Here is a 13515-nt window from a genome sequence, read left to right as displayed (position 1 = left end):
CCTCCCCGGACGCTGGGAGACCGTGGAGAGCAGCCCCTTTTAAGGTGGGTTTAGAGGAGTGAATGAGAGTTCACCAGGGCAAAAGTGGGAATAGGCGTTCCTGGAAAGGGGAGACTCGGGACCAGGGCGGTGACAGTGCTGGTGGGGTGCGGGGAAGGGAGGGGACACAATAGTAGAACCACTGAAGCCCCACCTTCACCCCCTCCCTGACGCTGGCTGATGCCTGGAAGAGATTTCACAGGAACAAAGCCCAGGTTTCCAGGAAGCTGGAAACCTTCTTACCAGAAGCTGGAAACCTTCTTACCAGAAGCTGCCATTCCACAGTAGTCACATGGCCACATCTAGTGGTCAGGACAGGTGAAATGTAGTCTTTCAGCTTGGTGGCCACAGACTCAGAAGTCAGGGGCCTTCCATTTGTGGGGAAAAAAAGATCATCCCCTGCCGTGCGCTGGGCTTGGGGGGCCCGTGGATCTCAGGGCCAGAGGGGCATGAGTGAGTCAGAGAGCCTGGGCCACAGACGCAGTTCAAGACAGCAGACAAACCCAACTACAGCGCTCCCCTCCCTCCTGCTAGAGCAGGGGTCTACGTCAGCCTCGAAGCTGCCTTCAAAGGGCCAAATGTAATCTTAGGACTGTATAAGTGTAACTGCTCCTTAACAGTTAAGCGAGAGCTCAGAGCCGCCACCTGGTAGAAACAAGGTGCCGGGCTGGTTAAAACCAGGGGGAGGGCTGGATTCGGCCCGCGGGCCTTGTGTTGGCCACCTGTGTTCTAAGGCAATACCTGGGGAGTGGCTACATGAATAATTGCTTTCTAACAATCTGGGAAACTGTATGTTTATATTGAAAATTATCTTCCACAATAAAAACTGTTGAGAGAATGTGTGACAGGAGATATCTCTGGATTGTTCTGTGTCTGTGACATCTTTGGAAAATACAGTCTGCCACAGAATCACACATACATACAGTCTGGCATCTTATGTCTCTCACCCAAGAGACACATCTTGTGGCATCACATCTGTGACATCCCCAGCAATGTGTGTTGCTGCACGTTGCTCGTTTTCAGTGTCTAGTCTAAAGCACTCTGGGTTTAGATGCTGCGGCGCGGCTCCTGCCAGCGGCCCCTGTCAGCAGCCCCCACGTGCAGCCTGGCCTCGGACAGGACCACCGCTTCCCATAGCTACCTTCTCACTAAGGGTCCAACCCCCTGGGAGCAGCAGGCCAGCGTGACCAAGAGAGAAATGCACGCCAGCCACCATGATGACCGGCAGCCCACCGTGAAGTCCCGGATGGAAGCCAGCTAACGAGAGAGCAGAGGTCAACATCAGAAACCTTGACAACGTGAAACAGTAGTAAAGCCCTGGGAACCACGAATCTACTTTCTGTCTTCATGCATTGGTCCGTTCTGGACATTTTATGTAAGTGGCATCATATAATATGTGGCCTTTTGTGTTTGGGTTCTTTCCCCCAGTGCAATATGTCCTAGGTTCCTCTGTGTGGTAGCCTGAGTGAGTCCTTCCGTCCTTTTTGTGGCTGAATAACACTCCATTGCATGGACATACCACATTTTATCTTTTCACCAGTTGACGAATATTTGGGTAGTTTTCACTTTATGATGAATAAAGCTGCTATGAACATTTGTGCACAAACGTGTGTGTGGACGTATATTTTCACTTCCCTTGAGCAACTAGGTATGGGGTTTCTGGGTCATATGGTTGCTCTATGTTTAAGGAACTTCTGGGGGAACTGGTAAAGTTTTCCACAGGGATATACTATTTTACATGCCAACCAGCAATGTACAGGAGTTCCAATTTCTTCACATCCTTATTAACATTTGTTACTGTCAATTTTTTAAATGAAACGCATTCTAAGGATGTGAAGTGGTATCTCATTATAGCGTTGAGTTGCATTTCCCTAATGACTAGTAAATAATGTTGAGCATCTTTTCATGTGCTTGTTAGCTATTTGTCTATCTTCTTTGGGGAACCACCTGTTCGAATACTTTACCCATTTTTATTTATTTATTTTTAAAGATTTTCTTTCTTTATTTACTTTAGAGAGGGGAAGGGAGGGAAAAAGAAAGGGAGAGAAACATCAATGTGTGGTTGCCCCTTGCACGCCCCCAACCAGGGACCTGGCCCACAACCCAGGCACGTGCTCTGACTGGGAATTGAATAGGCAACCCTTTGCTTCACAGTCTGGTCCTCAACCCACTGAGCCACACCAGCCAAGGCCAGATACTTTATCCATTTTTAAATTGGGTTGTCTCGTGGGTTTTTTTTTTTGGTTGTCAAATGATCTTTAATTGAAATATTTTTCTTTATAGTTCCTAACTAGCCGGGCATTCCACTGCACCACTGTGGGTGGCATCTGTGATGTCATGAGTGTGGCAGCCACCAGCACTGCAGCCCACCCGCAGACTGGGCAACCCCAGGTCTCTTTAATGGTTCCAGAGAGTTCTCTAGTTAAAGGTCAGTGCTGCATCTGTAGGGCAATGTTGACAATCTCATCAAAAGTGATATTTTCACTGTGCTTAATTTTTTTCTTTTTCTTTTTCTTTCTTTTTTTTGTTGTTGCTTCTTTCTGCCTTTTGGCAGAAAGAACCCTTAATGACCAGGGCAGAGGCAGGAGGCACTACCTCAGTCTGCGCCTGTCTGTTCTGAATGGTCAGGTTCACTGTAACCCTCAGGCCCTTCCAATCACCGGTGGCTTTGCCGATGTCATCACCCACCTTTTTTTGGAGACAGGCCCAAGGGGGTCCATCTAGGGGGCCATGGCCGGTGTGGCACAGACTCCTCTGCCAGGTGCATGTTGATCTCATTGGGGTCAAACTTCAGTGGCACGGGGGAAGCGGCTGGTGTTGGATGAACCCTGATTCGGGACGACCAAAGAAAGTTGCACCTTTGCCTCCCCCAAGCTGAAAGCTACTTCGGGTGGTCTGTTTATTGCTGAGTTGTAAGGATTCTTTCTATATTCTGTATATTCGACCCTTCTCAGATACGTAATTTGCAAATATTTCCCATTTGTGAGTTGTCTTTTACTTTCTCAATAACATCTTTTTATGAACAAAAAATTTGATTTTTGGTGAAGCCTAATTTTTCTATTTTTCTCTCGACTGCCTGTGCTTTTGGTAGCATCGGTAAGAAAACGTTGCCTAATCTCAGGTCCTTCAGATTTTCACATATGTTTTCTTCCAAGAGCATTATAATTTCAGTTTTACATTAAGGTGGTTAGTCCATTTTCAGTTAATTTTTATAGATGGTATAAGGTAGGGGTCCAAGTTCATTCTTTGGTGTATGGACATCCAGTCGTCCCAGCACCATTTGTTGAAAAGACTGATTTTTTCCCCCATTGAATGGTCTTGGCAGCCATGTCAAATATCAAATGTACGGATTTATTTTTTGGACTTTCAATTCTGCTCTGCTGGCCTATGTGTCTATTACAATGCCGGTGCCACACGGTCTTGATGACTGTAGTTTGGTGTAAAGTTTTGGAATGGAAAGTGTGAATCTTCTAACATTGTTTTTTTTTAAAAGATTTTATTTATTTATCCTTAGAGGGGAAGGGAAGGAAAGAGGGAGAGAAATGTCAATGTATGGTTGCCTCTCATGCATCCCTGCTGGGAACTGGCCTGCAACCCAGGCATGTGCCCTGGCTGGGAATCGAACCATGATCCTTTGGTTCTCAGGCCTGTGCTCAATCCACTGAGCTAGGCCAGCCAGGGCCTAACATTGTTCTTTTTCAAGACTGTTCTGGCTCTTCTGTATCCTTTGCAATTTCATATGAATTTTAGAATCATCTCATTTTTTAAAGACAGAATTTGCCTAGGGAATGCATTGAATCTGAAGATCAATTTGGGAAGTATTGACATCTTGATATTGCCCAGGTTGCTACAAGTTTTTGGTTAATTTTCAGAGTTCCAAACAAGTTGATCCTGACAATTTTGGCCCATGTTTCCATTGTTTCTATGGAGGAGTGGAATGCAGAGTTCTTCTTTCCTCCATTTTTGCTGACATCCCTCCTTTGATTTCTGATAGAGCAGATAAAACCATCCCCACCAAGAGGAGATGACTTCAGTGTGAGGGGAGGCATTGCCATGACGGTTCTTACACTGTAGGATACATATGAACGAACTAGAGGTGATGATTATAAGCACATATTCCTAAGTCTCACCACAGATTCTGATCGTTTTGCCTGGGGCCTGGGAACCTGCATTTGAGGCAGTTGCTCAGAGGGCCCTCTTTGGAAGCACTGGATTCACAGGACGAAAAGTAACAACAAACCAGTTGGGAGGTTGAAAGGAAGTGAGGTCACACAAACGTGTTCACTTCACATTTTTCGTAAAACAGAGCCAAGAGAAACTATCTGTAGTTCAGAAATCAAGACGTGGGTGTACACTTTGGAGTTATGAGGGTAAACATGGTAAGAACTGGAACCAGAAATGGCGAAGAGAAGCGATCTTTGGTGGGGGGGGAGTTGGAGTGAGATGGGGCAACTTTGACTTTTTTCAATTGATAGTTTAAACTTTCTTACTCAAATGCAGTATTATCTTTATAATAAAACAAATGCAAGCAAAAGTAATGGGGAAGTCAGTGGGTGGGGGCTACTGGCCAACAACCCTGCTTTATCCCCTGGGTGCCTCGGCCAGCCTGGCCCCACCCACCAACCATCCACCAGCCACTCAGGAAAGGTGCCACAGAGCAGATTCCTCTCCTTTAGCTCAGACCTCGCCCTCACCACCTCCCTCCAGAGAAGCAGGACTTGGCAGCTGAGTACCAACAAGATGAAAGCACTATAATCCAAGGAAGTCAAGAGATGCAACCTGGAGTCAAAGAGGCTGCAAGAATCTTCCTAAGGTCATGGTGTGACCCGGTCCTTCCCAGAACCGGTAGTCTTTGGGGCTTAAAAACATAAGCATAAGATCAAAAGCAAACTTTGATTTTGCTCGGAAGCTCGCTGTGGGCTGTGGGCTTAGCTTACACCAGGGATTCATGGGCCAGCTGTTTCAGAGGCCTGGGCAGGGGGCCGCCTGACAGGATGTGCTGGGAGCCCAGAGGGGTGGCTGCTTTGGGGGAGGGATGGGCGATGACAGCCATGTCCCCGGGTAGTGGAGAGATGTGGCTCCCCCACCCTGTCCTCCTGCTCTTCTGGGCTGTGTGTGGGATGAAGGTTATCTGGACTGTGCAGCTTCATGCCCTCTGATCCAAAGCAAATGCCAGAGGTCCATTGTCCTTTCCACAGTGGAGGTACATCTCCCTTTCCCAAACGTCCTGTGCTGGCCTGGGAAATGCCTCCAAACGGAAGTGTTGGTAAAGCTCCTCTTCTCCACAGAGCCCAGAATCCATACCAAGGGAGGAAGGGATTGGTGGATGGTGGCGTCTTGGGGCTCAGCCTTCTGACACCCCAGGTAGGGTGACACTATGCTCAGATGACCTGAGCAAAGGACTTGGGGAGTTAGTGTTGCTGGTTTTTCAGGGCTGTGAGTGCCACGGTAGTGGGAGGCTTCTCAGAAGAAATAGCATGTGAGCTGGGCCTGGTGATGGGCAAGCTTTGGACGCAGAAAGGCAGGGGAATGCTTCTGCCTTGCTCTAACGGGCAGGAAGGTGCGGTGACAACCCATCACGCAGGCTAACCTTGCCTCTTGCTCTCTGGGCCTCCTGAAATGAGCTCTGGGAATTGGGGGAAACCCACAGACAACACCAGATAAGACCCCTGCCAGCTCATTGTCCACAAGTAAATGCTATGTTTTTTAAAAAAGAATTCACACCTCTGTCAGTGCAAGTTCTTCTGTTTTCAACTCTGGCCTCAGGAATGGTGAGAACCAGCACTGTTCTTTCTTGGTTCTCACCAGGTATGGGTCAGCATCTCCCATCTTTAGCTTCTTTACCTACCTGCCAAACGGGGGCTAGACATGTCCCAGGAGGCATCAGCACAGCGACAAAACCCAGTCAAGCTGACCAGTCAGTAACGTAAGGATAGCAGCAGCAAACATGCTCACTGGGCGTCTGTGGTGTGCCTGGTACTATTCAGAGTGATGGACATATTTGACTCTCCAACTCCCCTCATTTCTGATGTGTGGGACTTCCCCACCACGACCGAGCAGTTCTGGGACACCAGCTGGTGTCCTACAATTTAATTCAATCCTGACACCATCTGCCTATAAATAGCATTGAATTTCACAGGTTGAGGGCTCAGTCCCACAAGACTATGCCCACTTTAGATGCCAACCACAAATCCAGGTGGTAATCTTTGACTCTGACCAACTGGCTGTAAGTCAGAGGTTCCCACATCTGGCTCCTTGAGTTTGATTAATTTGCTAGAGTGGCCCTGAAGAACTCAGAGAAACATTTTGCTTTCTAGCTCATTGGTTTATCATAAAAGGATATAACTCAAGAACAGTCAGATAGAAGAAATGCATAGGGCGAGGTATTGGGAAAGGGTGTGGGGTTTCCATGCCGTCAGAGCACGCCACTCTCCTAAAGTCTCCCCCATTCACCAAGCCAGAAGTTCTCCTGCCCCTGTCCTTTTGGATTTTTATGAAGGCCTTATTACATCAGCATGACTGATAAAACCAATGGTCTTTGACGATGGAACTCAACCTCCAGGTCTTCCCCAACCCTTCTCCAGAGGTGAGAGACGGGTCTGAAGGTTCCAACCCTGTAATCACGTGGCTGGTTCTCCTGGTTCTCCCGCCTGCATCAAAAGACAGACACATTTAGTGCTCTTCTCAGGAAATTTCAAGAGTTTTAGGAGTTCTCTGCCAGGAGCAGGGAGGAAGACCAAATATATATTTTTTATTATAAAGCACAAAATCACGTTACCCCTTGGGCTCAGGCATCAGTACACCCACCGTGGAGGGGAGGACACTGGGACACGTCATGGGGCTGGGAGTGTCAGAATCAGGATCTCACCAGCCCTTCGCTCTTGACCACTTAGTACCTTGCCCTGCCGGCAGGCCCAGAGAACGGGACTAGGCATCTTTGCAGCCTCAGGGTCCAGGGAAGCGCCATACATTTATCCCCAGTGTTTGCCAAACCAACGTTTGAAAATGTATACCCATAAACCTCCAGCACATAAACCAGACTGTTATCATAACTGTGGGGGGATGTGAATGAAATTCAGAGAGGGTAACACGTCCTCAGGATCCACAATTAAAACAGATGGTGCCAAGTGCTTGAGTCAGCGTGAGCAACAACAGCTGTCATGGCATGATAATCGGGGGTCCGAATGAAGAGGGGAGGCATTTGGAAAAAACGTGGACACTCAAAACGTGCAGCTGGTTCTGAGCTTCAGGTTTCACAAGAACAAAATCGAGATGTGGGCAGGGTCACATTCTTTTCTGTGAGCTCCGAGATGAACCCACTCCCATGCTCCTTTGGGTAGTTGGCAAAATTCAGTTCCGCACAGTTTCAGAACCGAGGTCCCTGCTTTCTTGCTGGCTGTCAACTAGAAGTTACTCTGTGTCCAGAGTCTGCTGAGTTCCCTGGCTCATGGGCCCCTCAGAGCCCACAACGGCGGGTCCAGTTCTTTTCACCGTTCGGCCTGCACTGGCCCACTCTGTCTCCTCCCTCCCGACTCATCTCTGACTCCTCCGCCTTCTGCTGCCGCTCCTAAGGGCTCGTGTCATTCCGCTGTGCCCACCTAAGTCATCCAGGATGAGGTCTCTCATTTAAGGTCGATTGATTAGAACCTTCATGAGCTTGCCTCCTTAGTCTCAAAATGGGGATATTTACTGCAAATACTTACTGAGCACCTCCCAGTGTTCTAGGTGTGGGGAATACAGCTGGATCTGGCTAGTCAGCCCATCTGGGGCCCACAGGTAGGCCAAGCAGGTCTGGCTCTGCTCAGCATCAGAGCCAGGCTCCCAACTCCCCCATTTCTTGAAAAGCTCGTTTGTAACGTCCGCAACGCGGCACTATCTTGGGTCTTCTTTCCCACTCGACATCCCCACTGTCCGGTGGGATTCACGCTCATTCTCGTTCCCCAGGGACTAGGGGGGCTTTCTCCCCAGAACTAGGGCTTTCTCGTCAGAATGCTCCCTTGAACACCAGGGACTCCTTTTACAGACATGGCTTTGTGTCTCCCTAATAACAATGATGGTCAAGCATCCTTCGTGTACTTATTTGCTATTTGTAAGTCTTCCGTGGTGAAGTGTCTGCTCTGTTTGAAGTTTTACTGTACGGTTGAGTAAGTTCTTCATGTACTTTGGATAGAAGTCTTTGATCAGAGATGCATTTTGATTTCCTCCCACTTTGTGGCTTGTCTTTCACTTTCTTAATGGGGTCTTTTTAAAATTTAATGTTCTTCAGGTTTACTGAGGTATAATTTACATAAGTAACATCTACCACAATCAAGATAGGAAATACTCCCATCTTCCTCCCCAAATTCCCCCGTACTCTCTCTGGCAGGTCTGGTTCTACAGCTTAATGAGCTCTGGGTGCTTATGTGTCAGGGATTCTCTTTAATGGGTAGAACATTAAATGCCTCTAGGTCAGCTTTGTGCCCTGACTCATAAATTCCAGGGTAACAGGAAAAGTCCCATTAAACATTCCGGTACACACAGCTCTAATAAAAACAGTCATAATAACACCAAACCCTCAAATAGTGCTTTCCAGCCACCATTCTCACCCTCTACTGATAATATTAATTCATTTGATCTTCACAACAATACTCCCCGTGAAGCGTGATCACAAATCCCAGTTTCCAGCTGAGGAAATCGAGGTACAGACGAGGTGAACCACCTGAGCTCTCAGGACTAGCGAGCCGCAGAGCTGTAATCCTAACTCGGGGGTCCGGCTCCAGCGCACGCTGCCAGGCACCACGTTGGAGAGGCAGACGAAAACTACCACGAGGCCATCGTCTCCTCTGAGTGTCTGGTTGAAATTTATAGGAATAAGAAAGTCAGTGGCCCGGGAACAAGGAGTAGGTACAAATCGAGGCTGCCATCACTGACTCCCCAGAGCGGTTCACAGTCTTCTTGACTGCGGGGTGGAGGGGCAGCCTGCGCATCCCTACTTTCCAGGCACCGGGTGGACTTGCCCCCCGCAGCGCGAACTCCGCCTGCGGTTTGTCCTGCAGGGCCGCTGGAGGGGCTCGGCAGCGCCACACCTATTGCGGGTACAAGGGCCTCTGGCCCGCGGGGCCACAGCCTCCCGCTCAGGATGCACAGTGACTGCACGCAGGGCGGGGGAGGGGGCAGCCAGCCCCGGCCTCCGAGTCTCCCACGAGGAGCCTGCAGCCCGGGGCTCCGACATTTGTCTGGTCGGGGGCCCAGTTCTCAATGCGATCGGTTGCTCCAGGCCAGGAGGCCGCGAGCGCGGGCCCGGGGCGCGTGTCGGCGCGGGGTTGTGCAGACGCGCGGCGCTGGCTGGCCTGGCGCGGTGTGCACGGGCTCACTGCGGCCGGCGCGCCAGTGGCTGGGCGCTCGGGAGGCTGGAGGCCTGGCCCGCTCAGTGAGCGGCGCGGCCAGCCCGGCCTGGCTTCTTCTGCAGGCGTGGACCGGTACACGACAGCGCTCCCCCCTTCTCGCGTGGGCCAGGAAAGGACAGAATAGTTCCCGTCAGCCGAGTGTGGAAGGAGCAGAACAGGGCTCCGCAGCGGGAGAACGCAAATAGACAGACTTGAGCCCTCACTAACTCAGGGGCCCCAGAGCCAAACAGCTGGCGCCCACTCCTAAGTCCCTGTGTACCTTACCATCCACCGTCGCCGGTTTAAGTGTGGAGTTTTGTTTCACCTTGGCAAATAAGATTTCTAATCGGATGGTCAAGGTCCCAGCTGTACCCAACACCGTGGCTTTGGGCCAGACACGTCATATTCCTGGAGCTCTTTATTCCCATTGTTAAAATGAGGAGGGTGAGCAACTGTCCAACCCTGCAAATTATTAAATTGAAGGAAATGGGAAGGCTGCTTGACTAACTCATGCACACGCTTGCATTGGGTGTGGCAGCGTGTGCCTGGCCTGGCTCACCTGCAGGGATTGTGTGAGGGACACTGAGGGGACAAAGTAGCCAGGACTTCGCCCCTAGACCTCACGGTGAAATGATGAGTGTGGAAGCCAGGCGTGAGTGACTTCTGCATGGGACGGGGGGAGGGTCAGTGCAGGCTCCACCCAGTAGATGACCTCCGAACTGGGCCTGGAAGCATGAAATGGAAGTGGGGTGCTCTTGGCCGTGGAAATGCCTGAAAGCCTGCACTGGCCACTGGTGCATCTGCAGAGTTCTGGGAATGGCTGCCAGACTAGTGCTGGGCGTGTGGGGAGGCAATAGGTAGGCTTGGTGGGGGACGGACGGGGTGAAAGACTGGGGAGGGTCTTGAAAGCCCCAGCAGACGATGAAAAGCTGCAGAAGGTCTTCAGGCATGGAACTAACATCAGATGTGTGTTTAAGTGAAGCAGCTCTGTCAGGAACCAGACAGGAAGTGGTGTAATTGTACGAAGGGGATGTTGGAGGAAGGAAGTTAATCTCATAGTCCCTGGAGTGATGAGGGCCTGAGTGCAGTGGGGATGGGGATGGAAGCAGGATTTCACAGAGATTTTGGAGATAATACTGGACAGACGTCATCAGCTCCCCATCACAGCTGGACCTAGATGACTCCTGGGTCTGGAAAACCCCAGGGGACTGAATCATTAAGACATTTTATTTTCTGCAGAGTACAGACCTTGTGTGAGGCACTGGGATCAGAAGACAAAAAAAATGTTCCTCTCTACACTGAAGATATTTTAGTTGAATAGAAGAGACTGACACGTAACTAGGAGATTATACCTTTCTCCGTGTGCTTAGCATTACAATTTCCCCTCCTGAGCCTTGTGGGGGTGGAGGCAGGGAAGTCTCCTGAGGGAGCGGAGGCGTGAGTTTCAGGGAACCAGCAGTTCCTAGCAATGTGGGCATCCGAGTTGCAGGAGCAGGAAGGCCAGGCCATTTGTGATCTGCGTAGAGCACTGGAAACAGATGCTGGAGGGTAAATGACCTAATAGAACCAGAGGCTGCAGCGTGAAATGGAGGTGGAGCTTAAGTTTTATTCTCAGCGGGAGGGGGAGCCATGGAAGGCCCTACTTTGGAGGAGTAGGGCTCGTTCCTGTTTGACTCGGAACTGCTTACCTTGGGTGCATCACGGAGAATAGTTGCAGAGGGAGAAACTGTAGGGAGAGACGGCGGGGTAGCAGGAAGTGCTGGTGTGAGAGAGTGGGGCTGAGCCTGGGCCATGGTGGCGGGAGCAGGGCTTGCATGGGTTTGGGAGGTTCAGGGGAGGGGGAAGAGCCTTGCAGGGAAAGTTGGGGGGAAGTAGAGGATGAGGGGAAAAGGTGCATGGGGCCCTGAGGACATCCTAGTGGAGATACCTACTGGCAGTTTGCTAGCTAAGCAGAATGGCAGTTCTCCTAGCCTTGGCGAGCCGGTCTCACAGGCGCGGTGGGGATGGCAATGCCGACCTCGTGATGCTGGGGCGATTCACTGCACAGATATTTACTTAGCACCTTCCCATGTTCTAGGTGCTCAGGATTCAGGTGGACTGCTGCTGTGTAAAGTATACAGAAAATACAGGGGAGGCTAAAAACAAAGGGCCCACTTAGAGGTACAGATCTGGATGTCATCCACACTGAGGCCAGGAGAGCCAGATGAGCACTGAACGAGTGAGCATCCCCCCCACTGGAGGGTAAGATGGAGGTGCCTGGTGACAGTCTGCTGGCTGGCAGAGAACAGAGCCCTGGTGTGTGTCTGGACAGCCGTGGCAAGGCCATGTTCAACATGATAGCTTGGGACTGGACCATCTCAAGGCTCTTTCTCGGTGCTAAAACTTCTGGTGATTACCTGTGTGCTTCCATTTCTGTGTGTAGAGGGAGCTGACTCTGAGTTTACCTACGTGGACTCGAGAGCCCCAGGGTCTCTGGGAGGCCCCCAGGCCTGTGGAGCTCTGCCGGGAGCCTGCCTTTTCTCAACACACAGTGGGTGTTTTCAAAGCACAGTCATATCTCGGGACTTGTTGGCTTCGGAACCCATCAAACCCTGTACCTGCATTTTGATGAGAAAACAATGTTTCAGCAGTCAGCGCTTGCTCAGGACATGTCGCACTTGCTAGAACTTATACGAGTCACAACGCTGCCCCAGAAGAGAAGATACTTCATTGCTGGGTACTTGTCTGTTTGGGCACTCATTGGGAGTTCCGGAACGAACTAACGACAGTGCCGAGGTACCACCGTATCGTGTATTTGTCAGGTGCATAGGAGCAGGACAGAGGCTCTTATTATTTTTTATCCCCATTCTTCAGAGTAGGCTAATTGTCACCTCACTTTGTAGTTGAGCAGATTAAGGCATGATGAGAACAGGTGCCTTGCTGGAGGCTACACAGTTATCTGAAGGACTTTTTCTTTTTTCTTTTTTTAACATTTATTTATTTATCTTTAGAGGGGAAGGGAAGGAGAGAGGAAGGAAACATCAATGTATGGTTGCTTCTCGTGCATCCCCTGCAGGGAACTGGCCCCTACCGGAAATTGACCTGCAACCCAAGCATGTGTCCTGACTGGGAATTGAACCGCGATCGTCTGGTTCGCAGGCCCGCGCTCAATCCACTGAGCTACACCAGCCAGGGCTGAAGGACTTTTCCTTTGCTGTGACCTAGAATGTCAATAATGAATTAACGTTTTTGTAAAAAGGAAGCAATAACTATTTATCCAAAGGTAACTCATACATAACCTTGGAGTTTTTAGTCATACATTTAAAAAAGGATTTTACTTACTTATTTTTGGAGAGAGGGGAAAGGAGGGAGAGAAATGTTCATTGGTTGCCTCTTGCATGCGCCACCACTGGGGACTGAACCCAGAAACCAACCAGGCATGTGCCCTGACCAGAAGTCAAACTGGCGGCCTTTCGCTTGGCGGAACGATGCCCAACCAACTGAGCCACACCGGTCACGGTTGATAATTTGTAACTAAATTTAAAAACTTCAAAGGCTAATAAAAAATCATTGTTAATATTCATTGAGTGCTTCCTAAACACAGTACTTCATGGTCAAGTGGAGTAACCTGGGAGTGGGGTGAAGTAAAGTGGAATGAGGTCGGAGGGTGGTTGATGTAGAAGAAAGTTGGAGAGAGATGGAGTCAGGTTGGGGTGAGGAGTGAGGTTGGGGTGAGATGGAATAGCTGGTCCAGCATCATTTGGTCAGTGAGAGGCAGAGCCCAGTTTTGAACTCAGTAGGTTAGGCCCAGAACCTCAGCTCTTGACTCCTAGGCACATGGCCCCTTATCTGACTTATCTTTGAGATCTTACTATGAACAGTGGTAATTCAGTAGCCAAAACGAACCCTTCAAGGGTTGCAAGCCTTCTCTTACCTCTCTCGTGGTTCAAGTCAAACAAGGAGCTTGAACTGGACGTAACTGAAATGGGGGTTTGCTGGGGGAGCCAAGGGCCCACCGGACTGCGCAGCCTTGGGTTTGCCTACATCAGCCTCTGCCCTGGAGGGGGGAGCCCGGGAGCCGAGATGGCCTCCCTAGGTGGGCCGCAGCAGCAGTGCCGTTGGAGTGAAAACT

This window comes from Sturnira hondurensis, unplaced genomic scaffold (genome assembly GCF_014824575.4).
Source record: "Sturnira hondurensis isolate 20B ecotype Veracruz unplaced genomic scaffold, ASM1482457v3 Scaffold0017254, whole genome shotgun sequence".
Classification (NCBI taxonomy): domain Eukaryota; kingdom Metazoa; phylum Chordata; class Mammalia; order Chiroptera; family Phyllostomidae; genus Sturnira; species Sturnira hondurensis.
Note: the sequence above shows the minus strand (reverse complement) of the source record.